Source organism: Chelonia mydas, chromosome 11, assembly GCF_015237465.2.
Source record: "Chelonia mydas isolate rCheMyd1 chromosome 11, rCheMyd1.pri.v2, whole genome shotgun sequence".
In the NCBI taxonomy this organism is placed as follows: domain Eukaryota; kingdom Metazoa; phylum Chordata; order Testudines; family Cheloniidae; genus Chelonia; species Chelonia mydas.
In genome coordinates this window covers 55,576,894-55,592,663 of record NC_051251.2, presented here as the reverse complement: position 1 = coordinate 55,592,663, position 15,770 = coordinate 55,576,894, and the positions used below count along the sequence as shown (strand labels likewise).

At 39.9% G+C, this 15,770-nt stretch overlaps 1 protein-coding gene across 7 annotated transcripts in view; it reads left to right on the top strand.

Annotated features, from left to right (window-relative positions):
- The window catches only part of HECW2 (HECT, C2 and WW domain containing E3 ubiquitin protein ligase 2), a 247,776-nt gene that overhangs the window by 111,228 nt on the left and 120,778 nt on the right, over positions 1 to 15,770 (top strand). Inside the window, exon 1 of one of the 7 annotated variants that reach the window (XM_043525155.1) lies at positions 12,229 to 12,576. The exons of the other annotated variants lie outside the window; for them this stretch is intronic. The gene's annotated coding sequence lies outside the window, so the exon portion shown is untranslated. Of the gene's footprint in view, positions 1 to 12,228; positions 12,577 to 15,770 lie in introns of those variants that run through there. 7 annotated transcript variants of the gene reach the window in all.

Genomic DNA, 15,770 nt, shown 5'->3' with positions numbered 1-15,770 from the left:
TGCTGTAAATCACTGTGACCCAAAACATATTGTGCGGTCATTCTGCACCTTGGAAAATACTGAATTCATTTTCAAAAGGCAAAAATCCACAGAATGGGCTCTTGAATACTCTGGCCCGGTTTTCTCTTGCACCAAGATCCTCTCCTCATAGGAGTGATTGAAGGAGTAGTCGGAGAGCTGGTGATGAATCCCTGATTCTCAAGCTGCAGAGTTTAGAGCATGTCCTACTTGTCTGACTCTAACACTAACTACTACTCTTCCAGCTGGTGTACCACAAGCCATTTGGTAATTGGTGACGCACAGGTGCATTCTGCCCTCCACCTGACTTGTCCCCCTCCTGCCCCATAATGCAGTGAGGCAGACCATTTGAACTGGCTACATTGATTTCACACCAGATGTGAGCTCTGCGACACCAGAGGAATTCCCAGCTAGTTAGTTGGGGTAGATTCCAGCCTCTTAGTGCCACCTGTGTGGTGATTTTATCAAGAAATATTTTTCTTAACCTGTTGACCTATATTTTCTTGTTGCTAGAGCAGTGTAGATAATGTGTAGCAAATACGTTATTTGATTAAGTTAGCCTTTTTTATTTGCAGCATGTATGCGAGCAGAGTGATTTTCCTAAGTTTACTCAACATTATTTTCTGAACAACTTTATTGAATATGTCTTGGTCTTTAGATCTTTCATTTAATGTTGTCACATGCGTTCAATATTTGAAATTCAAACTCTGTTGGAAAAGGAGTACTTGTGGCACCTTAGAGACTAACAAATTTATTTGAGCATAAGCTTTCGTGAGCTACAGCTCACTTCAATGCATCCGATGAAGTGAGCTGTAGCTCATGAAAGCTTATGCTCAAATAAATTTGTTAGCCTTTAAGGTGCCACAAGTACTCCTTTTCTTTTTGCGAATACAGACTAACACGGCTGCTACTCTGAAACTCTGTTGGGTAGTTGTGATTGTACATACAGATCACATGGTATTGTCTGTGTTCTTCAATTTGAGCATAACTCTTAAAATCAAGTGCCAATACTCCAGGGTGTGTTTTAATTTGTATAATAGTAGTGCCAAGAGACCTCAACCAAGATTGCGACCTCATTGTGATATGTGCTGTACAAACACACAGTGAGAGACCGTTTCTGACCTAAAGAGTATTTGAGTTTATACTTTGCTTTCCATTAATATTATCTAATATTTGTTAATTTTGTTGTTTTCTGCAAACACTTCTGCCAGTAAATATTAACGGAAAATGAGCTGAAAAGCTCACAAACAATACAGAAGTGAATTCAGTTTTTTTAGCAAATAGTTGTAGAAAACTTTTGAGGCATTTGTCCAATTGTAATAGGGGTAGAAATAACCCTTATTCCGTTTTTAATTGACACATTAGTATGATCAGTAGTTAACATTGCTTTGGTATTTGTTTTGAAGCTTTCTGCGGTCAGCTGCAGTTTCTGATCTCTCAAACTTATTTATGAAAGCCCTTTTCGTTGTACTGTAGTTAACCAGGATCTGCATACCAGGCTCTGGGGATAGGAGGATGGGGGTAGACACAGTATCTGATTGTTAACCTAAAATCAGTGCAACTGTTCTTTGAAATACATATTATCAAGGAGTTGTGAGGCAAGGGGAATTGGGGCAACTCCCTCTAATCACAGCAGAACATTTCGGTCGTATGAATGTGTTCACTGAAACATTTGTATGGATTTTATCAAACTTGAGGTTTTTTGGTCATGTCTTTGTAATGAGTGTAAGTGCATGTAATTGGTTATAATGGATACTTTCAGAAGTATTGTGTATTCCACATAGCTTCTTTTTATGAATGTAGCTATTCTACTCCGGTGAGTGGGCTTGTTTTGCTGCAGTCCCTACAGCTGGAACTCACCTTTTGATGCAGCCTGACATACTCCCCCACTTTTTCTTCCTTCAAACTCTTCTGAAAACATACTTCTTCCAAAAAGCCTCCGAACCCTAACCCTCATGTCAGAGATTTGCTAACAAACCAGTCAGCGTCAACTCTTCACCAAAAGGAAAATTAAAATAAAATACCCAAAATTCCAGTTTATTTCATGTAAGGGGCACCACAGGAACAGATGTGCAGCTTTTGCACTCCCTGAAGGCTACAGGGGATCTCTGTGCCAGCCTACCTAGCTCAGTGTAGGTTGGTAGAGCAGGGACTGGGTCACTTGGAGGAGCTCACATGGAGCCAGTGCCCATAATATTCTATAAAAGTGATCAGGGGAGCTGTATTCCAGCTAGACCCCCGGGTCAGGGTTCATGGGTCTCACCTTTCCAATCCCTTCCTCTGTACTTCATATAAAACCTGAAGTGTATTTTATCCAAAGCCAGCATAAGGAGACAAACTTTTCAGTAACAGCTGAGTCTCTTCATGGGTCATGCCTGTCACAGTTACAGGAACTTCTGACAACAACGTAGCAGCAGTGTTACAGGCTGCTTATCGAGTGTGGTAGTCACCTGTGCAGTCAGTACTACTGCTGATGCTCAAGGAAGGGGACAGGAGGCAGAAGAACAGGAAGGAAGGAGACAGGAAAATTGTTCTCTGCATATCTCCAGACTTATAATAGCAAAGATATGGGAAGTAGGTTTTGGAAATACCCTACCCTGCTTCATAGGTAGCCAACATGAGTCATGTTTTACAGTGTAGTACTGAGAAAAGCTTAACATGCTGGTAGTGCAATTATATTAATGTATCCAAGCAAAATATTTTAGTAGAGCTGCCAAATAATTTTGTTGACAGGTATCTGATTATACTTGTTGGGATATTTTTAATAATAAAGAGAATTGAGAACAATTTGTCAGTCATTTTAAGCTTAGAAAAACATACTGCAGCAACAAAGATCTCTACCAGCCTTTTGTGCTGTTGACACATTCCAATACACAGTGTACAGCTTTTAAAGGGCAGATGTATGTTTCATAACATTTCAAAATGATATTTTTAGAGATTTACAGGTAAACAATGTAAAAGTAGAATGCGGCCATTTGTGAATCTCTTTTAAGGTCTCTCACTTACAGCACTCTTCTTTGCTGTCTGCTCACAAAAACAAAAGGCCTTTTGAAGAATATGTTATGTATGGGAGATATGTATGTGGGACTGAAGGTACTTAAGGTTACCTGGTAAGCAAATGGCTCGGCGAGTTGCCATTTGGATGATCTCAACTGAGCATCACAAGATCCAAGGGCCTGCTCCTATTGTGATCAGTGGCAAAAGTCTCATTGACTTAATGAAAGCAGGATTGGCCTAAAGTTCCTGTTCTGGATATGTTTGATTTTTAAAATGCATTTGTAGACCGTAACTGGCTTGCAGCTGCTGATCTTGATGAACTTCAAGGTTTGATTGTACTTATATGCAGTTCTCTTGCATGTACATTTTGTTTTGGATTTCCTAAAGTTTTAAAAATTATTTCCCACCCTTTTGGACATCAGCTTTCTTGTAACCTTTATCTTAGAGTACACCCTGTACAAAAATCCCCATGTGCTGGATAGCTCTATGAATGAGTGAAGTTCTACTGTGTATGAAGTCACAGCATGCATCCTGCTGTAGTTCTCTCAGTGCAGTGAGTGACTGCTCTCTGCAGCTTTGGGAGCCCTGAAATAAATAACAACCAACCCTTCCCTCCCCCTCCACCCCCCCCCACAAGAAAATATATGTTTAATATCTCTCACTGCATTATGCTATTCAGGCACATAGTCCTGTAATTTCTTTAATTTTTTTTTTAAATGATCAGTTACACCTTTTATAGTATACAAATTCCATCCCATTGGCAGCTCTCCATGGATTGTGGGTGATTCTATTGCTTTTCCCTTATTCACCATATGAATTTTTGTTTCCCAGTAGAGTTTGAACTTCATGCAAGTAATAGGTCACTTAATGTCAAGGTTAAAATCCTCCATTCATACTACACAATATGCAGCATAACTTTTTGTCAGACACCTAGGTCATGTCCACTCTACAGACGTCTGCCAGAATAGCTGTGTCGGTCAGGGATATGGAGAGGTGTGATTCCTGTGCAACATAGCTATGACGGCAAAACCCCTAGTGTGGATAAAGTTAGGCTGGCAAAACTGCGCTTTTGCTGGCATAGCTTTATTACCTCAGAGGAGCTGGAATAAGCTGTACCAACAAAAGTACAGTTTGCTGTTATTAGCTGCATCCAGACTAGGAGCATTTTGCTAGTATAATATACTCGTAGTGTGGACTTTTGTCTACGACCACGTCTAGCACTAGGAGTGTTTTACTAGTACAGCTGAAGTGCTGTCAGCAAAGAATGCATACCTGATGCTCTACAGGACTGCAGTTAAGAGGGGAAATTATGCAAAACCTTCTACAAGAAGCTTAGATTGCAGGTTAATGTCACACAATTCATTTCTTCCCTTAGAAGGTCCTTATGACAGCTGGTGTGAGCATGGAAGCCATATTTTCAGTTTGTGTATTTTTTATATACATATGTGTGTTTTTTGTGGGATGTAAGGTATAAGTAAAAACCCATCATGCTTTGAAAACTCACTCCATTGCATCTAAACGTGCAGTTCAGGTAAATTAATTGTAGATCGAATAAAAAGTGTGTCCAGTTCATTAGAGAAAAAAGCCAGGATAAAAAACAAGTACTCAGGCTGCACTCGTTAATCTCTCAGTAGGTTGCAGCTAACAAATGCATCTCCTTTTATTGAAAGTATTTTTATGGGATTTCTTTTTAAGCATGAAAACTTATTGGTTCAGCAGTTTTTTCATTGTGGATATGAGTGTGAGGGGAGGTAAACTGCATATATTATCCTAGAGATTTAAATGCAAGGCAGTTTGTTAGTTACAAAACAACAACAAACCTAGGTTAATGAACCTATATTATTATCCTCTTTATGATTGTTTTGCTATTAGTTCTGTGCTTTATCATTCTCAAGTTGACACATACTTTTTGGAATTCTTCTGTGGAAAAGTTAAAGAAGGAGGGGAAAGCTAGGAATTTGAACATTATAGAGAATGTTCTGCTTCTTTTGTTTTTTATTAAACTTTCAAGAGCTTTATTTATACTATTGTGTGTATTTTGAAATCAGTGGGACTATTCAGTGCATAAAGTTAGCCATAAAGTTAAGCTTAAGCCTTTTTCAGGATAGGGGCCTTTGTAATAGTAAAGCGAAGTAGTAAAGAAATTATACGTATTTGTAAAACGTAGGAGACATCAATGTTATGAGTCACGGTATTCTGGTGTGCTTGCCACTTGAAATGGTGATGATACAGGTGCTGACCTAATTTTGTGCAAAGGCTGAGATTTTCAAACATAGGTGCCTAAAGTTACATTCTTATGTCCTTATTCAGGGGCCTGAGTCAGTGACCTGATCATCAAAAGTGCTGAGCACCCAGCAGCCTCTGTTGACTTGAGTCTCCACTGGTAGCTGTCTTTAACATTGATTGATACAAGATTAAAGAAAATAGCTTTGGCTTTAGAAACTGGAAAGAAACTAAAGGGCTTTGGCTAGCAATGGACATTAGCCAGAAGCAGTGTGGCAGGGGACATAATCTTACAGACATTGTAGCAGCAGTCCTTGGAGGGAGTGCTTCTGAGCCTATTTCAACAGGAACATGCCTTGTACTTTGGATCTCTGCTTTCCCTTTAAACTGCCAAACCTGCCTTCTACGATGCACCCGACTCTGCCACCCAAAAGGCGATGATGCATGGAGCAGCAGTGGGTCTCCTGTGATAAAGCCAATCATCCCTATAGACCTTTTAACATGGAGAGGGAAGAATGTTGTCTTTACTCTATACCACGGATAGCTCAGCCAGGATACGTACACAGAGTCTTAACACAAGGTGAAAAATAATTGTGGTGACATTTATTTGTTCATTTTAAGCAGAGTAGTTGAAGTATTGCCAAAGAAATCCATTATAGGTGCACACATTCTAATTCCTTCAGAAAAGTATCCAATTAAGTTAATAGAAAATTCCTAACCATATGAGAATGTAAATCTCCAGACACTCTGGATACATAAAAAAGATACATGTAATAGCAGCTTGCCCTTGTCTTGCTTTTTAAAACAAGCCTTCTCAGAACTGGATAATACATGATGCTAGCTGTGTAGATGCAACTCAACATGACCATCAGCATGTTGTGTAATCATCCTTGCTCCAGAATGATATTGTATGTGGCCTTCAGGCTTTTTTAACATTTCCCTCCATAAACTTGTCACCTGAATCCTAAAACTACATTTGACTTTGATCAAAGTTTGGGGAGAGTAAGAAATAAATGAAAACGGTTAGGCCCACTTTGTGTGTTTTTAGAAGCAAAATGAATAAGGTATTCAGAGTTATAAATTGCCTAATGACTGTTACAGTACAATAATGTTAACTGTCTACAAAATATCATGAAGCTTGTTTGAATGGCACACACTTTGATGTCATAGTAGCAGTTTTGTATACCTCTTTTAATATCTACCTCTCATTGTGGCCATGTACAGACTGGTCAAGAAATGGATGAAAAAGAGAGCTCCTTACCACCACTCCTCTTGATTTGTACCTCCAAGCTTGTGTGTGTAGATTAGGAACTGAACGTTACAGGGAAACTGTAGTTGCTGTAAGAAGCTGAGATGCAGTAATATGGTAATTAAAAGTTAGAAGGAAGCAAAAATGGTCGTGAGGAGGAAAAAAGAAGAGAGACACAGAATGAACAGAGTTTTCCTTTTTCGTACCTACTCTTTTCACAGTATTTCTCTTCTTACTTGCTATTTTTGTCATCGTCTTATTTTCTTCCTAAAAATATGAAATACTTACCCATCAAAAGCTAAATGATGGAAGATATAGCAATACTTTGCATTTCTGTAGGGTCTCTTTCTATGTGAAGATGACAAAACACTTTAAAATATTTAATTACTGGTACCTCACAACACATCTGTGATTTAGGCAAGGGATAATTTAGTGACTGTTATTCTCTAAGAAAAAATATTTTCATATTTCTTTCATAGCACATAATGCATTGTTTGTTTTTAGATTCTGGTTGTCTTTTGTGGTTCAACATTCTAGAAATTCAGTCTGTTGTATAAAATATGTATGCATGGACCGTGCTCTCCTGGCATTTGTATCAGTCTAAGAGATTGCAGAAGAAATGTAGACGTGTGCTGTGGCACTCAAGTAATGTATAAAAAGGATGCACGTAAGATGTAGATGAGTGTGAAATGCACATCATTTTACAGTGAGATTAATGAGATCTTCAGGAAAGAGTTTAATCTTGAGGTCATTTCCTTCCTGTTATTGCACTCTTGAATCTTTGCCAGAGTGTGATGGGTGAAGGGCTTTATTTTTGTCTTTGAATACTTTGAATTTAAATAATGTCGACTTGGAATACTGAAATGTGGAATTCCTCTCAATTCCTCACCACTGTCTTCTGCGACACTTCTGAAAAGACTTACTTGTTGTTTTTGTAGTGTCTTTTTCTCATGCCCTTTTTTCCAGTTAATTAACTCACTAAACTGCTGCTGTGAATCCAGTATCACCAAGGACCCATATTGCGTAGGACAGCACAGAGACACTCTAATAATCACTTGATATGTCAGTGTCCATGATGATGAAAAAAGGGGGTTTATAAAGGGAGGGAAATAAATTGGTACAAGCTGCAATGCAGGATAAAGCTTTGCATGAAAACAAGAGACTAGTGCCTTCCTCACCCCTCAACTAATTTAAACTTCAGTAACATAACATATGTGAAGCTTACAGTTTGGGTGCAGTACTAGAGACTTCCTAGGGTTTCCACTTCTGTGCAACATCTGGAGCAAAAGTAAGAATTAACTGGTAGAAAATTGGAGGAATGTGGCAGCTCATTTACGAACAAAGAATGTAGACCATACGTATAGGATGGGGGACTTTATTCTGGGGAGTGGTGACTCAGAAAAAAGATTTTGGGGTGTGGTGCATAATCAGCTGAACATAAACTCCCAGTATGATGCTGTGGCCAAAGCGGTTAGTGTGATCCTTGGATGGATGCATAAATGGGATAGGAGTAGGGAGTTTAATTTACCTCTAATTTGGCACTTATGTGATTGCTGCTGGAATACTGGGTTGAGTTCTGGTGTCCACAATTCAAGAAGGAGAGAATGTGTAAATTTTTAACAGTGAGGGTAATTAATCACTTGAACAATTTACCAAGGGTTATAGTGGATTCTCCATTGCTGGCAATTTTCAAATCAGGATGGGATGTTTTTCTAAAAGATCTGCTCTGGGAATTATTTTGGGGAAGTTCTATGGCCTGTGCTATACAGTAGATCAGACTAGATGACCATAATTGTCCCTTCTGCCCTTGAAATCTATGAAAAGGTTTTTTTGGGGGGGGAGGAGGGGAATGGGCAGGGGTTTGGTTTGGTCTTTTTCTGTTTTTCACCTTCCTGTTAAACATCGGGAATTGGCCGCCGCTGGAGATGACACACTGGCCTGGATGGACCAGTACTTTGAGGTAGAGTAGAAAATCCTCTTTTTTAGTTGTCTGGGGGATGTATCTTGCTAATATGCTCAGGGTGTAACTGATCAGCAGGTTTAGGGTCAGGAAGGAACTTTGGTTTTGTTGTTTTTGTTTGTTCGCCTTCATTTGAGAAGCATAGATCACCTGCTAGGATCATCTGGGCATATTCCACCTAATCCGTTCCCTGCCATTGTTGGGGCTGTGGGCATTGGTGGTACCTCTGTCTCTCCTGTTCTCTGCCTTGGGCACACAACAGTTTATTCTCCTGAGGACTAAAATGCTTTAGTTCAACTAAAGTAATTGGGCTCAATATAGGGGTCTCTGGATGATATTTAATGGCCAGTGATACACATAAGGTTAGACTGTGTGATCTAATGGTTCCTTCTGACAAGAAGTATGCAGCTCATTCCTGAACATCCTGTGGATCAAAAGAGTAGGCTAAAAAGTGCTAATCCTCCTTCCTAATATGTAAACAAACACAGTATAATAAGCACAAATAACTTTGGCTGTCATTCAAGTGGCGTTGTCCTCTAGTATGTTCCCCGTGGAGAACACTGGTCAGAGATGACCTCGGTTTGGCTTCCTGTATAAGTGGAATCCTTTCCCCTCCCCCCCATGGAAAAGGCTGTAAATGTATTTTCCTTTGCAGTTAAGAATAAAAACACATTGCCAGCATATGAAAGCTAGAGTTTTAGGAGCAAACACACACTCCGCAAGGCTGAAAGAGATGGATGACAACACGAAGTCTCTGATTGTGGGTGTGTAAATCTGAGCATACTCATTACTTGTGTTTCCTTGTAGAGGGACTTTGTTACTATTTTGCAGAAGTCCAGTACCTGGCCCATATGTTAGAGTCCAGAACTTTGACCTGTAGCCTCATGGCAGGCTGTTAAATGCTTTCCTCCCCCTCATGTGGTGAAGCACAACTGCAGCATATCCCTGTGTGTATCTCATATTGTCAAAGTGTCCTCTATAAGAGGGCAGGAACCAGGATGGCTACTTCTCTCCCCTGTTAAGCAGTAAGATTTTAAGTGAGTCTATTATCTTATCTGTTATATTTGTCTCTTTCTGCGCACCACCTGTAGATTTAACTGTTATGTCTTTATTAGTCAAAATTTTAGAATCCCCCATAGCATAAGTAAATTGTAAGGCAGTCTTTTTAAATAGATCAAGAATCTGGCTCTTCTTAAAACATTAACGGGCTTGATTTGAAAATAATTATATCCTCATGCATGTGTATTTCTCACAACCTGTGAAAGCATCTACTGAGTCTCTAGAGAGGACATGTATGCTTTGAAGTTACAATGTATTTTTCTCTGTTTCCAGAATAGGTAAATGAATTGCAGCTATTATCTTGACTATCTCAGTTTAAACAAAAACAACGAGGAGTCTTTGTAGCACCTTAGAGACAAACAAATTTATTTGGGCATAAGCTTTCATCAGATGCTGATGAAGTGGGTTTTAGCCCACGAAAGCTTATGCCCAAATAAATTTGTTCATGTGTATTAGCAAAAACAACAAGGAGTCCTTGTGGCACCTTAGAGACTAACACGGCCACCACTCTGAAATCAGTTTAACACTCAGTCTGCCAATAAGGGCCTGATCCTGCAAACTGAATCACTGTGGAGCTGCTCACATTTGGCTGTACTGTTTACACAGATAAGAGTTGCACTGTTCATCCCTTAAGGCCTGATGCTGACTATAGAATTCCATGTGAGATTTGCCATTGACTTTTTAGTGGAAGCAGCATCTGGCCCTCAGTCTTCGGCTATACTGTATTTTAAATGTCCCTTATCATATCTTCCTGAGGTTTTTCCTATCACTGCTCTCTGAGGTAGGGATTGCATCTCTGTCTGTTCGTGAAAAGTCATGTGCACTGATAGCACTATGGAAATAATACAGAAGTTACCAGAGTCTGTTTGTAGCAAGCTCATCTCACCTGATTGATTGGAAGCGCTTTACTGAAAGGTCTATTGAGTATGAATGAACACTTCTGCAGGCGGTTGTGGGGTTTTGGGTCCAGTTTTGGTCCATATTGGTCAATATTAATTACCGAATTATTATCAAAAATAACAAAAATCTCTTAGCACTTTAAACTGGGAGGAGTGGTAGATACGCTGGAGGGGAGGGATAGGATACAGAAGGACCTAGACAAATTGGAGGATTGGGCCAAAAGAAATCTGATGAGGTTCAATAAGGATAAGTGCAGGGTCCTGCACTTAGGACGGAAGAATCCAATGCACCGCTACAGACTAGGGACCGAATGGCTAGGCAGCAGTTCTGCGGAAAAGGACCTAGGGGTGACAGTGGACGACAAGCTGGATATGAGTCAGCAGTGTGCCCTTGTTGCCAAAAAGGCCAATGGCATTTTGGGATGTATAAGTAGGGGCATAGCGAGCAGATCGAGGGACGTGATCGTTCCCCTCTATTCGACATTGGTGAGGCCTCATCTGGAGTACTGTGTCCAGTTTTGGGCCCCACACTACAAGAAGGATGTGGATAAATTGGAGAGAGTCCAGCGAAGGGCAACAAAAATTATTAGGGGTCTAGAATACATGACTTATGAGGAGAGGCTGAGGGAGCTGGGATTGTTTAGTCTACAGAAGAGAAGAATGAGGGGGGATTTGATAGCTGCTTTCAACTACCTGAAAGGGGGTTCCAAAGAGGATGGCTCTAGACTGTTCTCAATGGTAGCAGATGACAGAACGAGGAGTAATGGTCTCAAGTTGCAGTGGGGGAGGTTTAGATTGGATATTAGGAAAAACTTTTTCACTAAGAGGGTGGTGAAACACTGGAATGCGTTACCTAGGGAGGTGGTAGAATCTCCTTCCTTAGAGGTTTTTAAGGTCAGGCTTGACAAAGCCCTGGCTGGGATGATTTAACTGGGACTTGGTCCTGCTTCGAGCAGGGGGTTGGACTAGATGACCTTCTGAGGTCCCTTCCAACCCTGATATTCTATGATTCAATGTTTTACAAACATTCGGTAAGGCAGGGCTTGGTGAGGAACCTGTGGACCAGATCCTGAGCATGACTGAAGAACTCTGTGACATTTAGGAAGGGGAACAGGGCGCAAAACTGGCCTTAAACCACCTTTTGTGCTCTCCTGATCCTGGGGCCATGATGACATATGGTCCGTGGCATAAATTAGAGCAGCCTTATACCAGCTGCCAGTGGCCACAAGTAGAGATTCTAGCAGTCAGATCAGCTGGTATAAGGGAGCCCTAACCATGCTGCCTTTCTCTGCCCCTGCCTCCTATGTTGCCATTGAAGAAGGGGTGGCCTAGTAGAAGCAGCTCTTTGCCACCCATTGTCCTGTTGTGCTGAGGAATCCTCCAGTGGCTGGCTACAGCAGCTTTATGGTATCTTTGCACCAGCAGAACGACACCGAGCAACCCGAACTGCTCTAAAATAAATGGCTTTGCGAGGAAATCATACAGTGTGGTGAAATACTGGGAGAACAAAAGCCAGCTTTCCCAGTGAGCTCCCCACTGTGTTCTTTGTTATGACTGGCTTGCTGTCATTTCTGGGATTTTAAAGTCCTCCTGTTTACATCAGTCTGCTTAACTACATGTGGGACGTAACTCGCTCTTTGGAATTCTCCCATGGAAAAGTAAAGGAAGGAAGCTGAGGGAGGATGGAGCTATTGCATCCTGTACCCTTCAGAGGGGAGTGGCCACAAATAGCTTAGTTTGAAGGACGTAATACTTTATATATTTTAACTTAGGATGTTTGAACCTAGATAAGCCCTTGATTAAAGGAGGACAGTCAATTGTGTGTAACTGGTGGAAACTCCTTAGGAGTTTGAGACCATCCTTCTTAAATCCCTTCCTTATAATGACAGAAGGAAGAGAGAAAATGCAGAAGCACCTTTCTGAAGTGGTGGTTGCACAATGATGATACTATAGTGTTAGTTCTTCAACACTGAGCTGCACTGTCTGGTTCCAGAAGGCAACTTTTTAAAAACTTACTGCATATCATTGGAAACAGGGCTGACGCATGGATAACAGGAGCCATGCAGAATACCTCCCGTTGCACGTCTCACTTTCTGATTCTCCAGTTCATTAACTGGTCTGATATGAAGGAGTGCAGTTTAGGATCAGCAGAGATCCTTTGCAGTAGTGAGGTAAGGCTAGAATGTGCAGTGAAGTGTGGATCCTTTACAGGCAAATTTAGGATGGTATTAAATACGCTTTCTATGTTAAAACTGTTTTCCCCCTGGAAAGCCTGTGAAACATTCACAGTTGGCCATGGAAAATTATTTGACTGTTATCAGAGTATAAATCACACTTAGTCACTTAACATTTGGAAGTAGGGGAAGGTTGAAAAAGGCTCTGAACTGCATTTAGTGCATTTTAAGTGAATTGCTTTAATATAATTTATCTAGAGACTTGCTTTCTGGGGATGCTTTTGTTCACAAGATTTAATTTGCTTACTAAACTTTAAGAAGAGGACTGAGACCTCGGGATTAAATTTGCCTTCTCCCTTTAATGTGTGTCGATACCACTTTTGATTGCTTTTAAGCATTTTTTTTTTTTTGCTGATGTAGAAGAGAAGTGAGGTTGTTTCACTGCTTAAAGTACACACACAAGATTCTCCAGTGAATTATGTGATGCTTCTTTTATTTGTGCCCACAGAACTCTTTAATATTGCAAAACCATGCATCTTTTTACAGTGTATCAAAATGAAAACTGTCAGTGTGAGCAGGTAGGGACAGAAATTTGTGCCTTCTCAGCCACGTAAAGCCAATACAGATTTTTATTAAACATAAAGAATTTTAACAACTGAAACAACAAAGAATCAATGAAATATACAACATACATTCTTTGTTTCAGTTGTTAGAATTCTTTGTGTTTAATAAAAATCTGAGTACATTTACGAGCATCACAATGCTGTAAAAGTAATGGATATTAAATCCCCAGGATTTCATTGAAAATCTCAGCCTAGAGGTCTACTGGTGATTGGTGCAAAATTAAGTCCTGATGGTTTGCATCTCTGCCCAATAATGAAAACAAGCAATTTAACTAACATTCTAGTAAAAAAGAAAATATTAGTGAAAATGTTCAAACTTGAGTAAAATGGAGAGGAGGCAGATCATTCTTTGTAGTATGTTTACTAGAGAACTTGATGTTGGGTCAATGAAACTCACTTTGAGACAAAAATATACTTGTTAAAAGAATATACTCGCTGCACATCAGTTTCTGCAGATCAGGTGACGCTTACTTTAAGAAAACACCTGGCAAAAATAATAACCTGTCTTAGAAGGATACTTTGAAACCTTCCCCAGTCTGAGATCCACTTCAATATCTTCTGTAATACGTACGGACGATGTTGCTAGCACCATGATCGATCTTTTCCAGGCTGTGCTGCATGAATGTTTTTGAAGATCTTTTTGAAGAGCTTTAGATTGCAAGACCCTTCTAAAGCAGTGGATGATGATGATGATTAAAAATGTTCATAAAAAATGTTCACAGCGACTAAATGTATTTGACATAACTTTTTCTCTAAGCTGTATGTCACAAACTCTTTTTAAACCTACTAAAGGAAAGGAATTGATTTATACTAACTTTTAAGTAGTTAAACAGCTACGGGCAGCATATTTTTCTTTCACAATGTGAATAGTCCTCCGCGAAGGTTCAGGGCTGGAGTATTTTTAGACTTTTTTTTTTCCCAAAGGGACGAAACGTTTCTCTAAATTTGCGCTCAGTTTAGCTGAGAGATGTTACAAGCTGTTCTGTAACGCAAACTAATGAGCCTGTAGTTCTCTTGTCTCTGTGTTTCATTGTCTGCAAGTTTAGGCACTGGGAACCAGAATCATCTTTATAAATGATGCTTCAGCAGCAATGCATTTGTTAATTATGTGAATTCAGAGATAACATAGTGCAACCTTGATTTTTCATTCCACGCTAATCTAGACTTTCCTATTATCCAAACAGAACCATGGCTTTCCTGACTTAAGGCGAGAATGTGACCCTGTTTCAGATAACAGTTGGTTCCATTTAAGTGCTGCTCCGTTAATCAAGGATGCGCTGCCTGAGTGGCTATTGTAGGGGGCGTTCTTGATGATCTTCATCGGTGGTGCTTAAGAAAAGAACTGTAAGACTAAGCACCACAACATCTCATTTACAGAGTGCACACTTCAAAGCCTGATGACTGGCTTCCATGTTTATTAACTAAAGATTCTGGGCTAGGTGAGTTAGAAGAACCTCATAGGAAGGACCTTCGCTTTAGAACCTTGTAAAAAACACACATTTTGCATTATGAGTTTTGTGAAACAATATGAAGGATCCATTCTGATTGATCAAGTAATCACAATGATCATAATGTAATGCCATCAGAGAGACATAGTAACATGGCCACTAACTTTCTGGCCAAGGAGACTTGACAAGACTCTGCTCTGAGCCCGTTGATATGGCTTCTTACTTGGCCAGGGAAGTTGCTCTTGAGTGATGGAAAGCTTTTCCCCATTCATACTTTTCAACAGTTCGGATGCTGCAACCCAGAGAAACTGAGCCCAGAAAATGAGCATGGATCTGCACATGGCCATTCAGAGCACTATTACTATCAGGCTAGCCTCAAGCTTGGTAATTTTGTAATGTTGTTAGAAGATTCTGTTTTCTAACTCTTTTCAACTTGTATAAAATACCAACAAATGATTCGGAGGAGGTATATTTTAGGAGTTTATCCTTTTTCCTCGGGCAGAGTAGCAAAAAAGGTATGACACGCAGAGTTTAATAAATCTATTTTCCTCGTTCGATGCAATAGGATTTCTAATGTCAGATACTCACCCTTCAGCAGCAGTACAGATCCTGTGTTATGAGATGCTAATAAATGGCAGTACATTTGAGGTGGGGTGTGACTCGGTTTAGGAGGCAGTGTTATTGCTTCTATCAGCCTTTGAGAATACTTGACCTTTTAAGTACTTGGATTCATATTTTGCTGAAACACTTCATTTTCAAATCCCAGTTTACAATTTCAGCTGGTTAGAAGAAAGAGGAGAAAACAAGATCAGCTGAAACGTGCATTCTTTGATGAGGTAGCAGTAATATGTAGTCGATGAGATTCTTTGCCAGTGGTTCTCAAACTTTTTTTTCCACGGACCACTTGAAAATTACTGAAAGTCTCAGCGGACCACTTAGCGATCTTTCCAAATGTTGTTTTTACCATTAGCTAACTATTGTAAAGCATGTTGGATAAAAGCGCTATATAAAAAAACCCTTAATAATAATTAACGATTTTTTGTTCTACACATAAAAGCACACAACTCCTATTTTAATATCCGTAGTCTTACCTTTCTAATGCGATGGATGTGCCCTCTCT